Source organism: Phyllostomus discolor, chromosome 12, assembly GCF_004126475.2.
Source record: "Phyllostomus discolor isolate MPI-MPIP mPhyDis1 chromosome 12, mPhyDis1.pri.v3, whole genome shotgun sequence".
Taxonomy (NCBI): Eukaryota; Metazoa; Chordata; class Mammalia; order Chiroptera; family Phyllostomidae; genus Phyllostomus; species Phyllostomus discolor.
This window is the reverse complement of record NC_040914.2, coordinates 27,391,343-27,411,930: the sequence shown is the minus strand read 5'-3', so window position 1 is coordinate 27,411,930 and position 20,588 is coordinate 27,391,343. Positions and strand designations below refer to the sequence as shown.

The window sequence follows — 20,588 nt, the reverse complement described above, 5'->3', positions numbered from 1 at the left end:
TCTGGAGACAGAATGCAGAGCAAGAGTAGGACCCTGGCTCTGTGACTCTGGCACTGTCGTGGGGGAGATGGGCCATTAGCAGAAATGAAAAAGGGGAATGTAATCATGACCCAGTGCTGTGAGGGAAAGGTTCCTGATTTCACGGAAACAGATGAACAGGGCACCTACGGGTCTCCTTCCACTGGTCTCCATCTTATCTGAAAGATGTAAAAGATAATGGCACTTGAAATAGGACAATTATGCCCAATCATAGAATATGAAAGATCTCTTGGAAATAAAAATATCATCAGAGAAATGAATAATTCAGTAGGTGAATGAACTAGAAGATTCATATTGTTCTCCTACTAAGTGGTACAATTGCAAAAGTGTGGGGAAGCTGGAGAAAAGATCTCTTGGTGTGTTAGTCAAGGGATCCCAACAAGTTTATAACATCTGTCTAGAAATAATGATGAGTAGGAAATGATTTTTAACGTTTTCAAGAATATTTCTCAAAGTTTACAGATAAAAAATTACATTTTGAATGGCCTAATCAAAATGTAATTCTCACTATAGCAGATAAAAACAGACTCACACTGTGGTATGTCATGATGGAATTTCAGAAAGAGGGTCAGAAGAGACCTTGAAAACTTCAAGAGGCAGCAAATATGGGCTTGGAGACTAGAAGACATTTATGCAATGCCTTCCACTTTCTGCAGAAAAAATTATTTCCAACACGTAGTTCCACATCAAGTCAAGATGTGAATAAGGGCTAGGATTGCCTACAGTTTCTTCATGTATTTAGAGTGTTAATGGCTAACTTTTCACATTTCCTGATGGAAAATACTATTGGGCAAAGTGGGGAAAATGAGGAAGTAAATAAAAGAAGAGGACCATGTGGGATCCAGGTGACAGGGGATCCAGAACAGGAGAGGCCAGGGCTGCACGAGATGAGGTAAAGTACATCCAGGGTGTCCACCTGCTCCAGGTGTGCAGAGACCCAGGCCACCTGTGCCAAGACCGAGGGCTGTGAACAGGTATCTGCAGAGGTGAAAGTGGCTGAATATCTGATATGTTCGAACATGTGCTCATGAAGATGTAGACTCTGGAACAAGTTGTGGAACGAACGTGTGAAACCAGACAGAATGGCCCCATGGCTGACGTATGATCAGATGCAATGTTAAGCCACCACCTACCCCAGTGCTGACCAATAAATGGAGACCTCGAGACTCAGTCCCTTAATGCCTTCTATAACCCATCGCCTAGAAGCCATTGGGGAGCCAGGTCTCAGAGCAACACCTTACCTGTGACTTTGGGTGTGGTGCCACTTCCTTAAATATACCCTTCCTTTCCTCTTTATCTCTTTCTCTTTCCTTCTTTCTTTCTTTCTTTCTTTCTTTCTTTCTTTCTTTCTTTCTTTCTTTCTTTCTTTCTCTCTCTCTCTCTCTCTCTCTCTCTCTGTCTGTCTCTGTCTCTCTCTCTCTTTCTCTCTCTCTTTCTTCCTCACTATAGGACTTTTTTCCCATTGACTTCAGAGAGAGAGAGAGGAACGGAGAAAGAGAAACATTGATGTGAGAGAGAAACATGGTTGCTTGCTTGCTTCCCATGGGCACCTAGGTGGAGGATTGTACCCTAAACCTAAATGTGTCCACTGACCAGGGCTTGAAACCACAACCTTGTGTTGTGGAGTGCTGCATGGGACAACACTCCAGCCAACTGAGCCGTCTGGCCAGGCCTGGCAAAAATTCTTTGGTGAACTGTGTGTCTAGAATATTGATCACTTTTTATCGAGGTATTGTTTTCTTATAGTTGATTTTGAAAATTCTTATGTATAGTCTAAAACAAGTGATTTGCAAACATTTTCCCCCAGGCTGTGGCTTGAGCTCTTTTTACAGACATTAATGCACAGATATATTTTCCTGGGATGAGAAATCAGAAGTGACTCACTGTGAAGGTTTCCTGGGAGAGGACTTAGGTGACTGAGGGGGCAGGGGGACAAAGTGACTCATTTATTTTGTGTATTCCTGAGTGTCTTTTGAATTGTTTTATATGTGCATTAAAAATGTTTTCGAAGAACAAGTTACATAAAATCCCTTCACTCACAAAACTCCTGACAGATCATCCTCAGATTGCAATTTAAGATCCAGATTCTGATCCTATCCTCTGGAACCAACCATTTACTTTAGAAAGTCCACTCCTGATAAAGATGGCTAAAACATGTAGACAAATCCTCCCATTAAAATAGTAAAAAATGCCAAGTATAATACAAAAACCAGCTTCTTAAAAGCAATGAAGATTTGATGAGCTACTAATGACCACACCCCAGAAGAAGAGAAAGACTCAGCTTGGCCTCCACAGAGGGCAGCACCCTGAGTGAAGAGTGGGGGAAGGTGTGCAAGTTCATTGCCCAGAGCCCAGACATGGAGCCCAGCACTGTTAGCCCTGGGCTGAGCTCTTGACTTCCCTCCCCATCTGTTTTCCCTTTTATGAATGTAAAAAAGCTTTTAAAATTAAATATATGTATATAGATAATACATGACTTATATGATAAATGTATATTCACTATAAAAATTATAAAATGTTAAATGTTATAAATGATAAATTCTTATGTAAGGAGTTTGTTCACCAGTGCACATTGAAGCCTAATCACATGCAAACAGGAGTTAGCTGAAAAGAAAGGAAAGGGAACTGATACATGTTTCTCTCTCTCTCTCTCTCTGGGTGTGTCTCTCACCAATAAACATATCCTCAGGTAAGGATTAAAAAGAAAGCCTTTTGCAGCAGAACAGTATCCTTTGTTATAGTTGCAGAGCCCCACGTGCATGTTTATTGGGTCCCTTGATGGTGTCATTTTCTCCTGTGTTGATCTCGTGCTGTTTTGTGCAGTAATGTGCTGTGCAGGCTTGTAACCCAGAAGCAATGGACTGTCCCCTGTGGTCTAGCTGAGCAGTAGGGAGACCATCCAGGTGTGAGAGCCTCTGTGCTGTTCACACAATCACAGCATCACACAACCACGTGTTTCTCAGGGTGGATCACCATCACTAGGTGGCACATGAGTGAATGTAAGTACATCACATAAACACACTGGCACCTTACACTTACACAAGGTTGTGTGTCAATTCTATTTTAACTTAAAAATAAAGTTCTAATGGATTTTATGTACAACTCTGGCATTCAGTGAAAGATCCCTAAACAGAGTAATCAAGAATATTATAAACACTGACATCCACAGATTAGATTGTCAACAGTCCCTTCCAACAGTTTATGACCCCAGGAGCTCTAGGATCCCTGGACATCTGCAGTGAGGGGCGAAGAGCAGGAGAACAGGAAGCCAGCTAGGGGAGGTCTGCACACACCAAAGATGAGGGCCCACTCACACAACGACATAAAAAGAAAAAACGGAATTCAGCACATAGGAGGTGACACAGGTGACCACCAGCATCAGGACAGTGTGGGTGGCTCTGGTCTCTAGAGGGAATTTGTGGTGACTGCGGGAGTGTGAATGTGCTGTGCAGGTGAAGCACCATGGAGATGCTATTATAAATGATAGCTTTGCTGGATAGAGTTATCTGGGATGTAGGTCTTTGACTTTGAATAGTTCTTCCCAAATCTTTCTTGCCTGCAAGGTTTCTTTTGAGAAATCAGCTGATAGTCTAATGGGAACCCCTTTGTAAATAACTGTCTCCTTTTCTTTTGCTGCTTTTAAGATTCTCTCTTTGTCTTTAATCTTGGGTAACTTAATGATGACGTGCCTTGGTATGTTCCTCTTTGGGTCCAACTTCTTTGGGACTCTCTGAGCTTCATGGACTTCCTGGAAGTCTGTTTCCTTCACCAGATTGGGGAAGTTTTCCTTCATTATTTGTTCAAATAAGTTTTCAATTTCTTGCTGTTGTTTTTCTTCTTCTGGAACCCCTATAATTTAGATATTGGAATGTTTCAGGTTGTTCCAGAGAATCCTCAGCCTCTCTTCATTTTTTTGGATTCTTTTTCTTTGTTCTGATCCGGCTGGATGTTTATTTCTTCCTTTTGTTCCAAATCATTGCTTTGAATCCTGGTTTCCTTCCCGTCACTGTTGGTTCCCTGAATACTTTGCTTTATTTCATTCATTTGGTGTATCTTTCATTTATTCTTTCATTTTTTGACCCAGATCGATCAGTTCTGTGAGCATTTTGATGACCAGGGCTGTAAATTCTCCATCACACAGGTTGGCAATCTCCTCATCACTTAGTTGTGAGGTTTTGCTGTGTACTTTCATTTGGACCATATTTCTTTGTCTTGGCAGAGCTGACAGATTGTAAGGGGGCGGGGCCTTAGGTATTCACCTGGGCAGGGAAACCCTCTTTGCTGCACTTCGGCACTGCCGGTCTGGTTGTTCTGGCTGATTTTTCTTTTAATTCCTTGGTTGTCGGAGTTCCACGCATGTCGGATTCCATGTTTGATTTTCTGGTGCTTTTTGTTGTTTATTGATTTTACATTGGTTGCTATCCTCCTTTCAGCTATGCGAGGAAGTGAAGGGCTTCTACCTACGCCTTCATCTTGGCTGGAACTCTGATATATTTACCTTTTTTAAAAGTATTTTTTATTTTCAATTACAGTTGATATAGAATAACATATTAGTTTCAGGTGTACAATTCTGAGAATAGACATTCATATAAATAACAAATCATTAACCCCCCAAAATCTAGCACCCTTCTGATACCACATGTAGTTATTACAATATTATTGACTATCTTCCATATGCTGTACTTTATATCCCCATGACTGCTCTGTAACTACAAATTTGTACTTATTAATCCCTTCACCTTTGTCACCCATCCCATTGAACCTGCTGCCTTCTGGCAGCCAGCATCTGTTCCCTGCACCTGTGATTCTGTTTCTGTTCTGCTTGTTTATTTATTTTGTTCTTTAGATTCTACATATAAGAGCAATCACCTGGTATTTGTCTTTCTCTCACTGACTCTTATTTTACTCAGCACCATACCTTCCATCTATTTATTGCCAATGGAGAGATTTCATTATTTTGTGTGCATGTGGCTTAGTTATATTTTGTTGTATATATGCACCCTTCATTACCATATCATCTACTGATGGACACTTAGGTAACTTCAATATTCTTGGCTGTTGTAAATAATGCTGCAATGAACATGTATGTGTTTTTGATTTTGTGTTTTGGATTTCTTCAGTTAAATGCCAAGAAGTGGAATGGTTGGGTCCTTCTTTCTCTCTTGTCATATAGCCTTTTATTTAAAGTCTGTTTTGTCTGGTATAAATATTGCTACTTCAGCTTCTTTGTTTGTTTGTTTATTTGTTTGTTTCTATTTTCATGAAATACCTGTTTGCATCCTTTTACTTTCAGTCTGTGATTGTCTTTCAATCTGAATTGAATCTCTTGTAGACAGAATATATAAGGGTTGTTTTGCTATTCATTCCGACTCTGTGTCTTTTAATCAGATAATTAATTTATTTCACTTAAAAGTGATTTTTGATAGATATGCATTTATACACATTTTCTTATTTATATTTTTTCTCCTTCTTAAAGAAGACCCTTTAACATTTCTTATATTACTGGTTTGGTGCTGATAAACTCCTTTAGCTTTTTCTTGTTTGGGAAATTCTTTATCTGTCCAATTAAAAATGAAAGCTTTATCTGTCCAATTAAAAATGAAAACTGTTCAGGTCTTTTGACCTGAACAGTTTCTGCTGAGAAATCAGCTTACAATGTTATGGGAGCTCCCTTGTAGGTAACTAACTGCTTTTATCTTGGTGCTTTTAAAATTCTCTCTTCATCTTTAATACTGTATTTGGCATTTTAATTATGTTGTTTGTTGGTGTGGACCTATTTGGGTTCATCTTGTTTGGGATTCTGCAGTTTCCAGACTTGTATGTCCACTTCTTTCATCAGGCTAGGGAAGTTTTTGGCCATTTAAAAAAATAGGATTTCAATTTTTTGCTCTCTCTCTTCTCTTTGAGCACCTCCATAATATGAATGTTGTTATGTTTGAAGTTGTTCCAGGGGCTCATTTATTTATTTATTTATTTTTCTTTTTGCTCTCCTGGTTGGACTTTTTCTGCTTTCTTATCTTCCCAATATCTCATTTCACTTTATGCTTCAACCACTGTACTGTTGATTCCCTGTAATGTATTCTTCATTTCAGTAATGGAATTTTTCATTTATAAAGTTTTCAATATGTTTTTTATCTTCATTTTTATGAGTACTATCTCTTTGTTAAAGTTCACACTGACTTCATCTACTCTTTCCCTAAATTCATTGAGAATGCTTACAACCGGTGTTTTGAACTCTGCATTGGTAGAATGCTTGTCTCCATTTTGTTTCATTTTTTTTTTCTGGAGTTTAGCTCTGTTCTTCCATTTGGGGCATGATTCTCTGTCTCCTTATTTAGGCAGCCTTCCCGTGTTTATTTCTATGTGTTAGGTAGAGCTGCTCCAACTCCTAGTCTTGGTAGAGTGTCCTTATGTCATAGGTGTAATAGACCTAGTGATGCAGCCTCTTTGGTTACCTAACCTGAGCACTCCAGGTGCACCACCCCCTTCGCTGGTGTGGGCTGTGTGCAGTCTCGTGTTGTAGCTGAGTCATGACTGCTTTGACAATGGAAGGGATTTACCCCCAGCCTGTTCAGCTCTGAGGACTGGCTGCAGCCACTGTGGAGGCTCTGGTACTCACTCAGTCAGCCCCTAAAGTGTATTGCTATGGAGGTGGTGGGGTGGTGCTTTGCTGGTGTCTGAGGCTGTCTATCGGGTGTGCTGGCTCAGAGACCCTGTGGGATGTACAGGCCATGGTCAGCCAGTACCTGTGCTCTGCCCTCAGATACCCGGCATAAACTACAGAGCAATCTGCAGATGGTTGCTACTTTTGCTGGGCTTGGAGGTGCCTCGCTACAGAGAGGCCACGCTACAAACCAAGTCCTTGTGGCTAGCTGCCACAAGTCCTAGGCTGAGGGCCAGTTGGCTGAAGATACAGAGCATGTCTAGGCCAGATGCTGCTTGTTTGAGACATTTTAGGAAAGTCCTCAGCATGAGCCAAGACAGGCTGTTTCTATGCAAATATCACTGGAATGGGCCATGGGGTACCTGCAAGTTTGGTGGGGTAAGGTTTCAGGGAATCAGGAGCGTGGGAAAAACAGTGAGAGCCAGGTTGTTGGAGATTCAGATCTGGTGTCCGCCTGTCAGCTCTGAGTGGGGGAGGGCTCAGAAAGGAGCAATGGCCTCTGCCAGCACTTGTGTCTTGGAGACAGCTGCCCCTCAGCTCTCACCCTGATGCCAGACCACTCAGGTGTTCCTCATATGTTCCTGGTGTTTTGTGAGCTGCAGTCCCAGCACTGGAGCCTAGAGAAGGTTCATATGCTTGTGGGACTTTTAAGAGGAAGTGCCTGGGACTCCAGAAGCCTCCCTCCCACTCAGCCACAATCACTGCTGTTTTTTACAGCCAGAAGTTGTAGAGACATGTCTTCCTGGGACTGAAACCCTGGGCTGGGGAGCTTCGTGTGGATCTGGGACATCTTGCTCCTTGAGGGAAACTCCACAGACGAGATACCTCTTTTGATTTTTATCTGCCACACCCGAGTGGGGGACCAACTTGCTCTGTACCTCTACATCTTCTACCAGTCTCTATGTGGCTTCTTTAATTAAAAAGTTGGGGAACTTCTGTTCAGCTAGATATCAGGTGATTCTGAATCATGGTTGTTTGTGGTGTAGTTGTAATTTTGATGTGGTCGTGGAGCAATGAGAATACTGCACTTACCTACCCAGCCATCTTGACCAGAAACCAAGGTATTTTAAAAATGTCAATTTGAGGACGATGACTTAGTAATATTAATAATTTTCAATCTTTTCACCATATTCTTCTAAAGTGACAATGGTTTTGTTTTTTAGTTTGTGAGAGAGTCATGGTGAAGAATGCCTGCTCTTGCCTCCATTCTTGCTAACTTTACCTCAGTGTAAATGTGGGCACAGTGGAAAGGCAAAAGATGTCCTGAGTCCTATAAAAATAGTTTTGACCTCATAGGTCCTGTGAAAGGCACTTAGAAACTTCATGGGTTCCACAGAGCACACTTTGAGAATGGTTGTTCTGCATAAACCAGGGGCAGTCTTCCCACTGGCCCCCAAACTTAGTGTCTTCCTCATTTCCTGTAATCCTTCTCCCTGAGATGGGATCCCTGCATCCCCACACTCCGCTGAAAATATTGCCCTGGATTCTTAGAAGAAAGCTCACCAGCTGGAAATGAGATTTCAGAGTGTCCTTAGTCTGGGAAGGCAGGTGGGGGGTTAGGTGTTTCCCCTTTGGAACTGGGAACAGTCTGTGTCCGAAGGCACCAGATTCACAGAAACCTAGTTCAGTTTGTTATACACAAGCTTAATATATATTCACACCTCAGACAGAAATCTGGCGTCATCTGTCAGAGAGATGAAATTGTCCCCTCCCTTTCTCATGTGTCTAGTGCTCTGACTGGAGACCAGAAAACATGAAGAGCAGTTCTGTGTGATAGAATGTTCTGGAACAAGGGGTTGTTCTAGTGTTTGCACGCCCAACACAGCAGCTGCTGGCTGCAGGTGGCTCCTGAGCACTTGGAGTGTGACCTGTGTGCAGAGTAGTTGAACTTCTACTTTTATTTACTTTTCATTCAAAAGCTAGAGGTATCTTTTAGCTACCATATCAGGCAGTGCCTGTATAGAGTGTTTTTAGTTTGTGGTCTTGGCCCGCAACCCCCAAGACACCGTGTGACTCATAGTTTGACGTATATTAAAATTATCTTCACGTGGAAGTCATGGGTATTTCTTTGTCTATGAGGGTCTTAGATACATCCTCAAAATACAGCATGCCCAAGAAAGTTTACTTCTTATGTATTTAACAACCAAAATGTGATTTAACATCCTAAGTTTATAAATGGTGAAAAGCACTCCTCACTGGGGCTCGTCCTTGTGCACATCACTTTGGGACTCCTGGTGTTGTTTTTGTCAACTTGGAGAATATAAGCAGGCACATAAACCTTTAATTAACTCAAGAAAAGATATTTATTGAACATGACATACACCAAATACCTGTGGGCCCCAGACGTAGTTAAAAAGTTGGGAAGCAGAAGGTGTAATCTTCAGAGTTGCCCCTTAGAACTCCTTACCTATTTGTCTTCTCCATGTTTCCCCCAGAATTCGAGCAATTCTGTTTTCCTTCATCCTTGGGCCCCTCTCCCCTAGATGAAAATATATATGAAGTTTTCACAATTGTGGAATGAAATATTCTCTGTGTAAGACCTAAAATGAAAAACCATAAAGGAAAACAAAACTTTTCTATGTTAACCACATGCTCTGTAGATACAAACTCACTCCCATACCCAAACTCAAAGACACATAAAAGTGTTGACAGAGGAAGGTAACATGTGTCAGTGTTCTCCTGCCAAAGACCCCGAGGAGCATCTGGGGTAGACCTGGGCTGTGTGCATCACCGCTGTGAGGGGGAGAGCACACTCAGGGATGTGGGCAGCTCGATGGACAGGGTGAGACAGGAGGTGCCCAGGACATGGGCTCTGGGCGGTGATCACAGGAGGATCTGTGGGCGCAGGGGTCCCTCTAGATTTGTGTTGTCAGGACCTGGGGGCAAGTCTATGATAGGGCATCTCAGGAAATACCTGGGGACGAGGCAGATGGGAGCAAGGGTGAGGGGTGATAGGAAAGACGCTGCCTTCCTTTCTGTTGGCCGGCCCAGGAGCTGCTTGGTAGTGTGTGAGCTGCACCTTGTCTCGTTTCTGTCTATGCTGAGACAACAGTCGGTGTGGAGGTGTTTTGCCTCTTGTCACCATGATCTCAGGACGCTCTTGTCTGATGCTGATGTTCTGTGAGACCGCGTGTGTCCAACCAGAGAATCACCCGGCCCAGCAGTGAGCACCAGGCCGCCTCCTGGGACACTGGGCTTCCCTCTAAGCGCCAGACCCGTTCCAATGTTTGGGCTTAGTTTCCTTCCTCCTTAAGTTAAACAATTATAGTTGTAATAAACACTCGTAAAGAAAAATGAGAATGTGGAATAAGAAAAATAGGAATAAAAATTAAAATCTATCAGCTTGACAAAGATGAAAGAAAATGATGAGCATTTCATCCAGTGGGGAGGGAACACATTCTGTTGTGAAGTTTGAAGGGGTTGAAAATGGGACAAAATTCCTAAAGGATGCTTTTGTAAAAGGTTGCAGCAATTTAAATGTGCTTACATTTTGACACAGAAATTCTTCCTTTAGGAATTTGTCCTAAGAAGATAATCACACTTGTCCATGTATGTGTATTCATATATATTTATATGGATGCATCTTGTATTGTGGTTTTATAAAGTGAAAGGGTGGAATATCTCTAAATGCTCCAATCAACAGAGCGATGGTAACTGTGGACAGAGGATCACTTAACGTGTCTCAGGCAGTGATACCAGGGGGTCTACAGACAGGGTCAAGAGTAATGTTCAGAGCAAACCCAAGAAGTACTCAATATGGAGTCCTTGTGGGGCACAGGGGAAATAAGAGCCAGAGAGGTTCCAGGTGGTGGAGCTGTGGTGAATGCAGGGTGTTTCCTCTCAGAGCCTTGTTGACCCACTTTCACTGGATCCCTTAACAGCTACTGTCACCAGACAGACCTGAGCCTCAGCGGTTCTGCCTCAGGGCAGCCTGTGGTATGTGGTGTGTGGTGTGTGGTGTGCGGTATGTGCTGTGTGGTGAGAAGGTGCTTGCCTTTCTTTGGAAAATATTCCAAAACCCAAGTCCAGGGGATTTTGAAGGTATCTTTATTAAAGCTGGGGACAGTGATGCTAAGGAAAAGCTTAGGGTAGAACTAGCTGGAGAAAGTCTAGGTGGGGCAGCTGTCAGCTCACTGGGAAGTCTGAGAAAAGGGGGCCATGGAGACAGGATAGAGGTAAGCCCAGTACTAGCTGCCCACTCCCCTGGCTGAAAATCTCAAAGGCACCTTAGAGCTCAGAAGGAGAGAAAGAAGTTCATGTCTGATATGGGTGTGTGGGTGTGCTCTAGAGCGAGCTGCCCCAGGTCTCTGTCTGGAGGGTTTTTAATCTCTCTTCTCTGGGTGAGAATATAGGGGAGGCTGTCTGCAGAATATTCACCAGCTTTCTATGAGTGCTTTAAATACGCTGATGCATCAAAATGAGCACATAGTTGGGTTGGAGATTATCATCTGGTCAGCTCCACTGTTTTAATTTTCCCTTAGTTCTGTCTGGCTCTAATGGTTTTTGTTTTGTTTTGTTTGTTATTTGTTCCCCTGACTTCTTCTGTCCTTGGGTTCATCTGCACAAATGGCATTAATTGAGTGTCTGTTGTTTATTTTCACTCCAGGCAGGGAGATTTAAGCTGTGTCTTCCCTGGTTAGGGCGGAGAGGTACAAACCATTTCTTCTCAGTGTCCTTGGTTAGGGGAAGATGAGGCCTTGTGATTCACCAGCTGGCTGTAAGTTGTTCAGACTGTTTGGCCTTCCTTAATTTTCCTGCCTCAGTTTCCCCATTTCTCTTGCCTAGGAATTTTCCTAGCTCCTTACTATCCTGCCTCACTATGACTGTACACCATGCAAGTGAATGTTTGCAAAGTTCCAGAATGTTCTATGACAGGGCTCAGCTCAGGAGGACATCAGGGGTATTTCACCTTAGCTATCCAGACCACAGTGAAGTTCATCACCCAGCATGGGTTTCAAAGCCTCTACTGTCTCAGGATTAGTTAGAATGTGGAGACAGAATGCAGAGAAAGAGTAGGACCCTGGCTCCGTGACTCTGGCACTGTGGTGGGGCAGATGGGCCATTAGCAGGAATCACACAGAGAAATGTAATCATGACCCAGTGCTGTGAGGGAAAGGTTCCTGATATCACATAAGCAGATAACCAGGAAACCTATGGGTCCCATTCCACTGGTCTCCATCTTATCTGAAAGATGTAAAAGATAATGGCATCTAAAATAGAACAATTACACACAATCATAGAACAGGAAAGGTCTCTTGGAAATTAAGAATATCAACATATAAAAGAATAATTCAATAGTTGAAGTGGAAGATTCAAATTGTATTCCTACTGAGTTATACAAATGGGAAAATGTGGGCAAGCTGGAGAGAAGACCTATTAGTCTGTCAGTCAAGGGATCCTAACAAGTTTATAACACCTGTCTAAAAATAATTATGAGTAGAGAATGATTTAAAAATTTTCAACAATATTTCTCAAAGTTTAAAGGGAAAAATTTGTATTTTAAAGGGCCTAGTCAAAGCCTTGCTACAGCAAATAAAAACAGACCCATATAATGATACATCATGATGAAATTTCGGAAACAGGGTGGGAGAGACCTTGAAAACTTCAATGGCAGCAAATACGGGTCTGGAGACTAGAAGACGCTGATGCAATGCATTCCATTTTCTGCAGAAAAAAATTTCCAACACAGAGTTCCACATCAAGTCAAGATGTGAGTAAGGGCTAGGATAGCCTACAGTTTCTTCATGTGTTTAGAGTTTCAATAGTTAAGTTTCCATGTCCTTTTTTGGAAAATACTATCAGGAAAAGTGGGGAAAATGAGGAAGCAAACCAAAAAAGAACATGCAGGTACCCAGTGAGAGGGGACCCAGAACAAGAGAGGCCAGGATTGACCGAGATGAGGTGACACACATCCAGAGTGTCAGCTTGGCACCAGGTGTGCAAGGACGAGGTCCCCCTGTGGCAGGACTGAGGGCTGTGGACAGGTGTCTGCAGAGCTGACAGAGGTTGAAAATCGGATGTGTTCCAACATGTACTCATGAAGATTCAGACTCTGCGGAGAGCAATGGAATGAGTGTGTGAAGCCAGACAGAATGACGCTGTGGCTGACATAGGACCAGATGTAATGACCAACCACCCCCTACCCTAGTGCTGACCAATCAATGGAGACCTTGGCTCTGAGTCCCTCAGCCCCCTATGCAACCCATCCACTAGAAGCCATTGGGGAGCCAGCCAGGTCTTAGAGCAACAATTTACTGGTGACGCTGGGTTTGTGCTGCTTCCTTAAATAAACCTTTCATTTTCTTTTTTTCTTTTTTCTTTTTTTTTTATCCTGATCCAAGGACATTTTTTCATTGCTTTCAGAGAGAGAGGAAGAAAGAGGGAGAAGCATTGACATGAGAGAGAAATATTGATAGGTTGCTTTCCCTGGGCGCCCAGACCAGGGAACATACACTAAACCCAAGCATGTGCCCTGACCAGGAATCAAACCCACAGCCTTTGCTGCATGGGATAACACTCCAAATTACCAAGCCACCCACCCAGGGCTGACCAAAATTCTTTGGTGAAGTGTCTGTCTAGAATATTGATCACTTTTTATTGAGTTATTGTTTCCTTATTGTTGAGTTTGATGATTCTTATATATGGTCTAAAACAAGTGATTTGCAAACATTTTCTCCCAGCCTGTGGCCTCAGCTCTTTTTGCAGCCATAACACCAACACTAATGCACAAACATGTTTTTCTTGGAAAGGAAATCAGAAGTGACTCACTTTGGTGGTTTCCTGGTAGAAGACTTTGGTGACTGAGGGAGCAGGGGGACAATGTAACTCATTTATTTTGTGTATTCTTGAGAGTGTTTTTGAGTTCTCTTGCCTAATGTTTTCAAAAACCAAATTACATAAAATCTATTCACTTATAAAACTCCTGACAGACCATCCTCACATCATGGTTTAAGATCCAGATTCTGAACCTGTCCTCTGGGACTAACCGTTTGCCTTAGAAATTCAGTTCCTGGAAAACTTGGCTGGAATCTGGACACTTTCCCACAGGAAATAGCTAAAAATGTCATGCATAATACAAAAAGCAATTTCTTAAAAGCAACAAAGAGTTGACAAGATACTAAAGACCGCACCCAAAAAGAAGAGAAAGATCCAGCTTGGCTTCCACAGAGGGCAGCACCCTGAGGAGTTGAGGAAAGTGTGTAAGTTCACTGCCCAGACACAGCCCAGACATGCAGCCCAGCACTGTCAGCCCTGTGCTGAGCTCTTGACTTTCCTCTCCACCTGCCTTCCCTTCTATACAAGTCAACAAAGTGTTTTTAGTTTCCTTCCATGAGAGAGCATCTTGTATCCCCATATGAGAAGGGGGAAGACTGGAGAAAGGCCGAGTGAGTGCTGGTGAGAATTCTTTTGCAAATGGGATAAAAACAGCACAAAGTGGATTGTGATCTAGAGATATCCCTGAAGATGGCTCAGCTGTGTCTGCAGGGCAATGATCCAGTCCAGGCAGAGGTTTCCATAAATTCAGCCTCATTGCTTCAGAATGAATCAACCAGGGAAGAGTTACAGATACATGATAGGTATGTTGTGCACGCGTTCTTGATTTTAGAAGGAAATTCACTGAAGCTGCCCAAAGGGACAATGAGCTCTCTTACAAGGCGACAGGGCACAAAAGCAGAAGACTAGAGGCTTTAAAACCTGCTTGGAGCTGAAACATCTTAACATCAGCAGGATGACAGCATTGTCCAATGCTAGCTACTCTTTTTCGGGGTGAAAGGGGCCAGCAACCTGCTGCTCATGGGATCCTAGAGAAAATGTACCTGGGTGTGGTCATCAGAGGAAATCAGCTTCAAGCATTTGCTGCCATGCTGATGCCTCACCAAAAGCAACCTCAGCTGATGGTTCTAGCATCTTGGAAGAGCTGTTACTGAAGCAATGTGTTGTCTGCAAGCAAATTATGAAGTAATGTTACCTCTGAAGAGCTTGAGGATCTTTAGAGATCCCCGCAGCTAGGGCAGAAAAGTTAGCTTCACAAAGGATAACAGAAGGATGTATGAATGGATTTATTGATCAGATTGGTGGTGTAGTTTATTTTGAAACCCCAGAAGTCCTGCTAACATGGGACAAACATCCAGTCACTTCATTTGCAGGTAAATAACCTTTTGAAGAGAATTATTCAGACAGCACAAGAATGGACAGCACAAGCCATGGACGCCCAGAAGGACCAGAGACTCCTGGCAGAACTGTGCACACTACACCTTCTTATGTTGTACATATTAGTGTCACTATCTCCAAAGCATGTACACAGACATTTCAATCCCTTTCACTCGGGATTCCATGGAAAGGAGATGCTATTAAAGCAGAATATACAAGCATTTAAAATGTGAATACCCATATATATTCAGGGTCTCTGTGCATCAAGCTGACTCAGATGTTTCAAAGGGTTTTTCTTTAAACAGAGTAAGTGAAATATCTGTGGCTAACATTGGGATTTGTGATAACGTTGTCATCGTGTGAAACTTAAGTGTTTTGTGCCTCTCCAAATGTGGTTATTGTAATAAATGGGGAAGTGAGCAAAACCAAAGTAGTGTTTTGTGTTTTAAAAAGTCAATCAAGAAAACCCGAGTGTGAACAGAACCCCATGTCCAAATTTCAGTGAAAAAGCAAAAACTTGCATGGCAAATGTATATGTGGCCACTTTATCTCTTTGTAATGGGATTTTATCCATCCAATGAACAAAGTTCTCAGAGGGCCAACCATGTAAAACAAATCAGCACAGGTAAGAGGAAGCATTTCAGAGGAACTACCTGATTTTCTCTGTATGATGACAGCACATTGCAGACATATTGGGGGGAAAGATACAAAACAATGGTTAAAACAATTTTTCATTTCCCAAAGTCTTTCTCTTCATCCATGAAATAAAATCTTTGCCCACAAAAGAGTAATGTGAATCTAGACCAATACTGGATTATGTGGTAATCCAATACATTAGTAAGTCAAGTGTCACCCACATTCACATTGAGGTAAATTTGTGGAAAATGTTCAGTATTCCTGAAAAAAGGGTGATTCCTTTCAGCAGCTGCACTGATCAATGGGGAAACATATTTCTTCTATAGTTTTATGTACCTTTATCAAGCTCATTATATTCTGGATTGACTTCAAAATTTTCCAGTGAAGCTCCAATTTCAAACAGAGCTTCTAAGGTCATCACAGATTTTATGTAATAAATTGTACTGAAGACATAATTCCTGAACAGAGTAGTCATGGTTACTATTGAAGCTATCTTCTATATATTGACCTTCTCAACTGTGGTTTCACCACGTCAAGAGCAGACTCAGGAGTTCTAGGTCCCTGAGGAGCAGCAGGGAAGGGCTGATGCTGGGTGAACAGGAAACCGAGAGCTGAAACATTTGCATCAACCACAGACCAGAATCTACAAAGCAAATGATGTAAGGAAGTAAAAATGGAATCGAGCTCATAGAAAGTGACACTGGTGACCACCAGCATCAGCATGGGTGGGTGACTCTGATCTCTGGAGGGCATTGGTGGTGACTGTGGGGGTGTGAATGTGCTATAGCCTCTGGAGGTATCTGTGCAGGTGAAGCACCATGGAGACACTGGGCCAGATGGTGAGGACAGTGAACGTGACATCAGGACATGACCACAAGATGGCAATGCCTGCACTGGATTTCGAGGATGAAACTTAATACTTCCCTTTGCTGTTGGTATCTTTTTGCCTGTTCGGTGGAGCAGTGACTTTCACAAATGCAGAGATACTCATTAAGAAACTGGCCCTGGCTGTTGTAGCTCAATAGATTGGGCAAGAACCTGCGAACCAAAGGGTCTCCAGTTTCATTTCTGGTGGGGACACATCCCTGGGTTTGGGGCCAAGTCAGGTTCCCAGTGGGGGGTGTGCAAGAGTCAACCACACATTAATGTTTCTTTCCTTCTCCCTCTCTTTCTCCTTCCCTTCCCCTCCCTCTAAAATTAAATAAATAAAATCTTGAAAGAAGGGAACAAAGAAAGAAACTGAACATCCAGCTGAACATTCAGCAGATACAACAGGAAGGATGGAGGAGCTTGGGGGTCCTCTTCTGAGCATCCTCTTTTCCACTCTCCCAGGGCTGTATGAAGAACTTATAGGTGCTCAGGACTCAGGTGGTCACAAGGTGGCACTCTCTGTACATAACACACACACACCCAAGACAGGAAGGGGTTGGGGAGGTGGGAAGATGCTCTAAACCAAAGCTGCCATCTTGTGGGGAATCCCAGAGGAGAGAAGAATCATAACATTGGCCATGGCTGTGTGGGTGAGGATCACATCTTTAGGTCTCTGCCTGCATCCAAGCAAGACTGAGGGAAGAAGTATTTGAAGTCATGAAAGGCAAGGACATACACTAAAGATCACTCTATGCAACAAAGCTATCATTTAGAATGGAAGAACAGATCAAGTGCTTCCCAGAGAAGGTCAAGTTAAAGGAGTTCATCATCACCAAGCACTTATTATAAGAAATGTTCAAAGGACTTACCTAAGAAATTGAAAAAGATCAAAAGCTATGAACAGTAAAATGACAACAAATTCAACTATCAATAAATGAACCCTCCCCCCAAAAAAACACCCCAAAACTAAGCAAACACCTAGACCAGGAGCAGAATCAGAGAAATGGACATCACATGGAGGGTTTTCAGTGGGGAGGAGGAGGGGAGAAATGAGGGGGGAGGTACAGGGAAGAAGAAGCATAATTGGTAGGCATAAAATAGACAGGGAGAAGTAAAAAATGATATAGGAAACAGAGAAGTCAAAGAACTTATACATACAACCCATGGACCTGTACTAAGGGGGGATGATGGAGGGTTGAGGAGTGCAGGGCGGAGGGAGGAGGAAAGGGGGAAAATTGGGACAACTCTAATAGCATAATCAATAAAATATTTTAAAATAAATCAAATATACTGGGAAATTGACCTTAGCCCTCTCATGAGTTCATTTCTATAGAAAGTAAGTGGCCAGAAGAAAAATCAGAGCTTCTGGATAATGAAATAGTAGAACATCGTAGTTCATCTAGCCAAAAATAATATAGAAGGTAGAAGGGACAGTGGACAAGGGAGGAAGATGTTATTAGGTTAATAAAACTTCTGATGATACATGCACAGGGTTTTGGTGGCTGGGACACCAGTTCCCCTCAGATGCTTCCTTGTCTAGTATTAGAGGTTTTGTGTTCCTAATCAGTGTTGCAGGTTTAGTACAGTTACTCCTGTCCCTGATGTGTAAATGTTACACTAGAGGCAAAAAAACACAACTTACCACAAGCAGCAAAAAGACTCAGGTCACAGCATCTGAAAAGCTGGAAAAGGTCCAGAACATTCACAAAAAAAGGACACGAAGGCTCTGACTGCCTCCTGTTCCCCCACCTTCTCTGAATAATAACAGTTGGGCCTTCAATGCAGTCCTGGGTTAGGGTCTGGGCCCATTCTCAGGGGTCCGCCCTGTTCAGCCAGACAGACCTGACTCTGAGACGGCCCAGGAGTGACCCTTCCCAGCACCATGGGGCCTCCTACCCATCCAAAGGCTTGGTCAGCAATGCGTGCTTTGGTTGGTTTATGACCAAAAGGGGGGCATGTAGAAGGAAAGGGGCCACATAGTAACCTGAGAAGCTCAGGGGAGGCCTGTGTGGCAGCCTTACACACTCAGAGACCTAAGGGGACCTCACTGGTCATCCCGAGTGACCAGGGGATGGTCTCCCTGTGGATTCTAGTCCCACAGCTCTCCCTGCTCACAGCCTCATGTCTGTTAAGTGGCTTTTCTTGAAATAAAATAAGCCCCCATTAATCTGCATATACATTCTTTTATTTTAAATTACAAACTGTTGGGTTCATTATTTGCTGCAGGAATCTCTCAGGGGTATCATTGCAGAGAGGGAGCATTCCAAGGTTTTCATGGTGTTGAACTGACAGCCACTTTCTCATCTTCCACCTGACTTTCCCCCACGGTAAGGAACACATCATGTACCCTCCACCCTCATATGATGATGTATGAACTACCTTTCCTCACCCAGAAGAAGAAAACATTGAAATGTGCATTTCGGTCATTTCCCCAGCCTGGGCCCTCTCTCACCACTGAATTATGTGGATCCAAATCTGGCTGAGACCAGGATGGCTTGTGGGCTTGTCTGAAAGCACTCAAATTTCTCCCGAAAGTTACTGTCAGAATGTGGGGCATGAAGTCCAAGTCATCACTTTTTTTAACATAAGTAATTTTTTTCTTTTTCTTCTTTTTATTTATTTTTTATATCAGTGTATATCCCTCTCATACAATCTCGCACCTCCAACCACCCACCTTGCCCCCCCATAATAACCACGCTGTTGTCTGGGTCTATGAGTTTAATGATTTCATTTTTAATTGCAGTTGACAGTCTATATGTCATAATAAACATTGTGTTAAGTGAAGTCACAGGGGTGTCCCCATTCAATGAGAGAGACAGAAACATGAGTGACACGCATAGCATCCACATGGGAGGTGACAGTGTCCCAGCAGAAATTCCTGACAGGCCAGCACCTCCTGTGGGGGGATTTGAAATAAGAAAATTGTGTGTGTGGATCTCTGAAGGGCAGACACTTTTCTGTCTAGGCATCTGTATAAGAAGTGCGCTTCTCCAGAAGACTAGTAAGAAGATTTTCCTGTTGTTTCCCTGCAGGTGGCGCTGAAACACAAGTTTGTTTGTTTGTTTGTTTTGTTTTTAGTTCCCTTGCACCACAGGTTTTTTCTCTGTCTGCAAGGATGGTGGGAAATGGCTCCTGATCCCTGCAAAGGTGAGTGTCTCCTCTGTGTTCTGGTCACCTTGGTTTCAGGGCACTAAGCCAATGGGGGATTTTGGGGGAGGAAGGGATGGGGTTTCAAATGACTAAAATCACAGTGCTGTCCCTTGCAGACAGATGCTGCAGACAGCCCAGCTGCTGGGGGCAGGGTGGGGGCTGGAGGGGTGAGCTGGAGGCAGCTGGCCACTGCTTTTATGGCTTTGGTCTCCTAGAAGTGGTGACCTCCGGATCTCTGTAGCCTCCCCTCTGTACCTGCACTTGACCATGGCATTAGCAGCAGAGAATGCCTGTCCCCCACGGAAAAAGTGTTTCTGTGCTACGCTTCCAGGTTTGCAGATAATGTGCTCTGCAACCCCCAAATCAGTGCTACAGCTTCTTTGGTTGCCTGCTGCGTGCTCTGGGAAGGGGAGAGGGAGCGAGCACAGGGGGAACAAGGGAAGGCAAGGCCTAGGAGAGAGAGGGGAGGTGGCTAGACTTTCCCCCACGGAGAGAAAACACTATACCTTTCACATCATGTGACAACATATAAACTATCTTTTCTTCCCCAGAAAAAGAAAACATTTAAATGTGGATTTAAGTCCCTTCCCCAACCTGGGCCGTAGCTCAATACAGAATTAATTGTGTGCGTCCAAATCTGTCTGAGACCAGGAATGCTCATGGACTTGTCACAAAATACTCAAGTTTCTCCCCCAAACTTCTATCAGATGCTGGCCAAGAAGTCCAAGTTAGCATTTTAAAAAACTTCGAATAATTTTTTATTTTTCAAAAACAGTTGACATATTTATTAGTTTCAGCTATAAAGCACAGTGATTAAACATTTATATTGCTTACCAAGTAATCTCCCCAATAAATCTAGTAGCCAAATGACAACATACATAGTCACAACAATATTATTGATTGTATTTCTTAAGCTGTATTTTGCTTAGACCCTACTAATCAATGTTGATGGCTAATATAGGACAACCAGCACATTTTCACTGACTTGGGTGGAAGTTGTGAGAGGGGCTAGGGAGGGTGAGTGTAGAAGTGGTGAAGAGCGCAGCAGAACAATCTCAGAACATCTCCCCATAAGTTA

At 43.0% G+C, this 20,588-nt stretch overlaps 2 protein-coding genes and 1 pseudogene across 2 annotated transcripts in view; 1 reads left to right on the top strand and 2 right to left on the bottom strand.

Moving 5' to 3' along the window:
• Positions 1-20,588, bottom strand: part of LOC114510749 (patr class I histocompatibility antigen, A-2 alpha chain-like) — a 512,772-nt gene that overhangs the window by 7,495 nt on the left and 484,689 nt on the right. The window lies entirely within an intron of this gene.
• LOC114510840 (patr class I histocompatibility antigen, A-2 alpha chain-like) overlaps positions 1-20,588 on the bottom strand; it is a 171,461-nt gene that overhangs the window by 129,756 nt on the left and 21,117 nt on the right. The window lies entirely within an intron of this gene.
• On the top strand, positions 14,033-14,858 carry LOC118497647 (annotated as a pseudogene).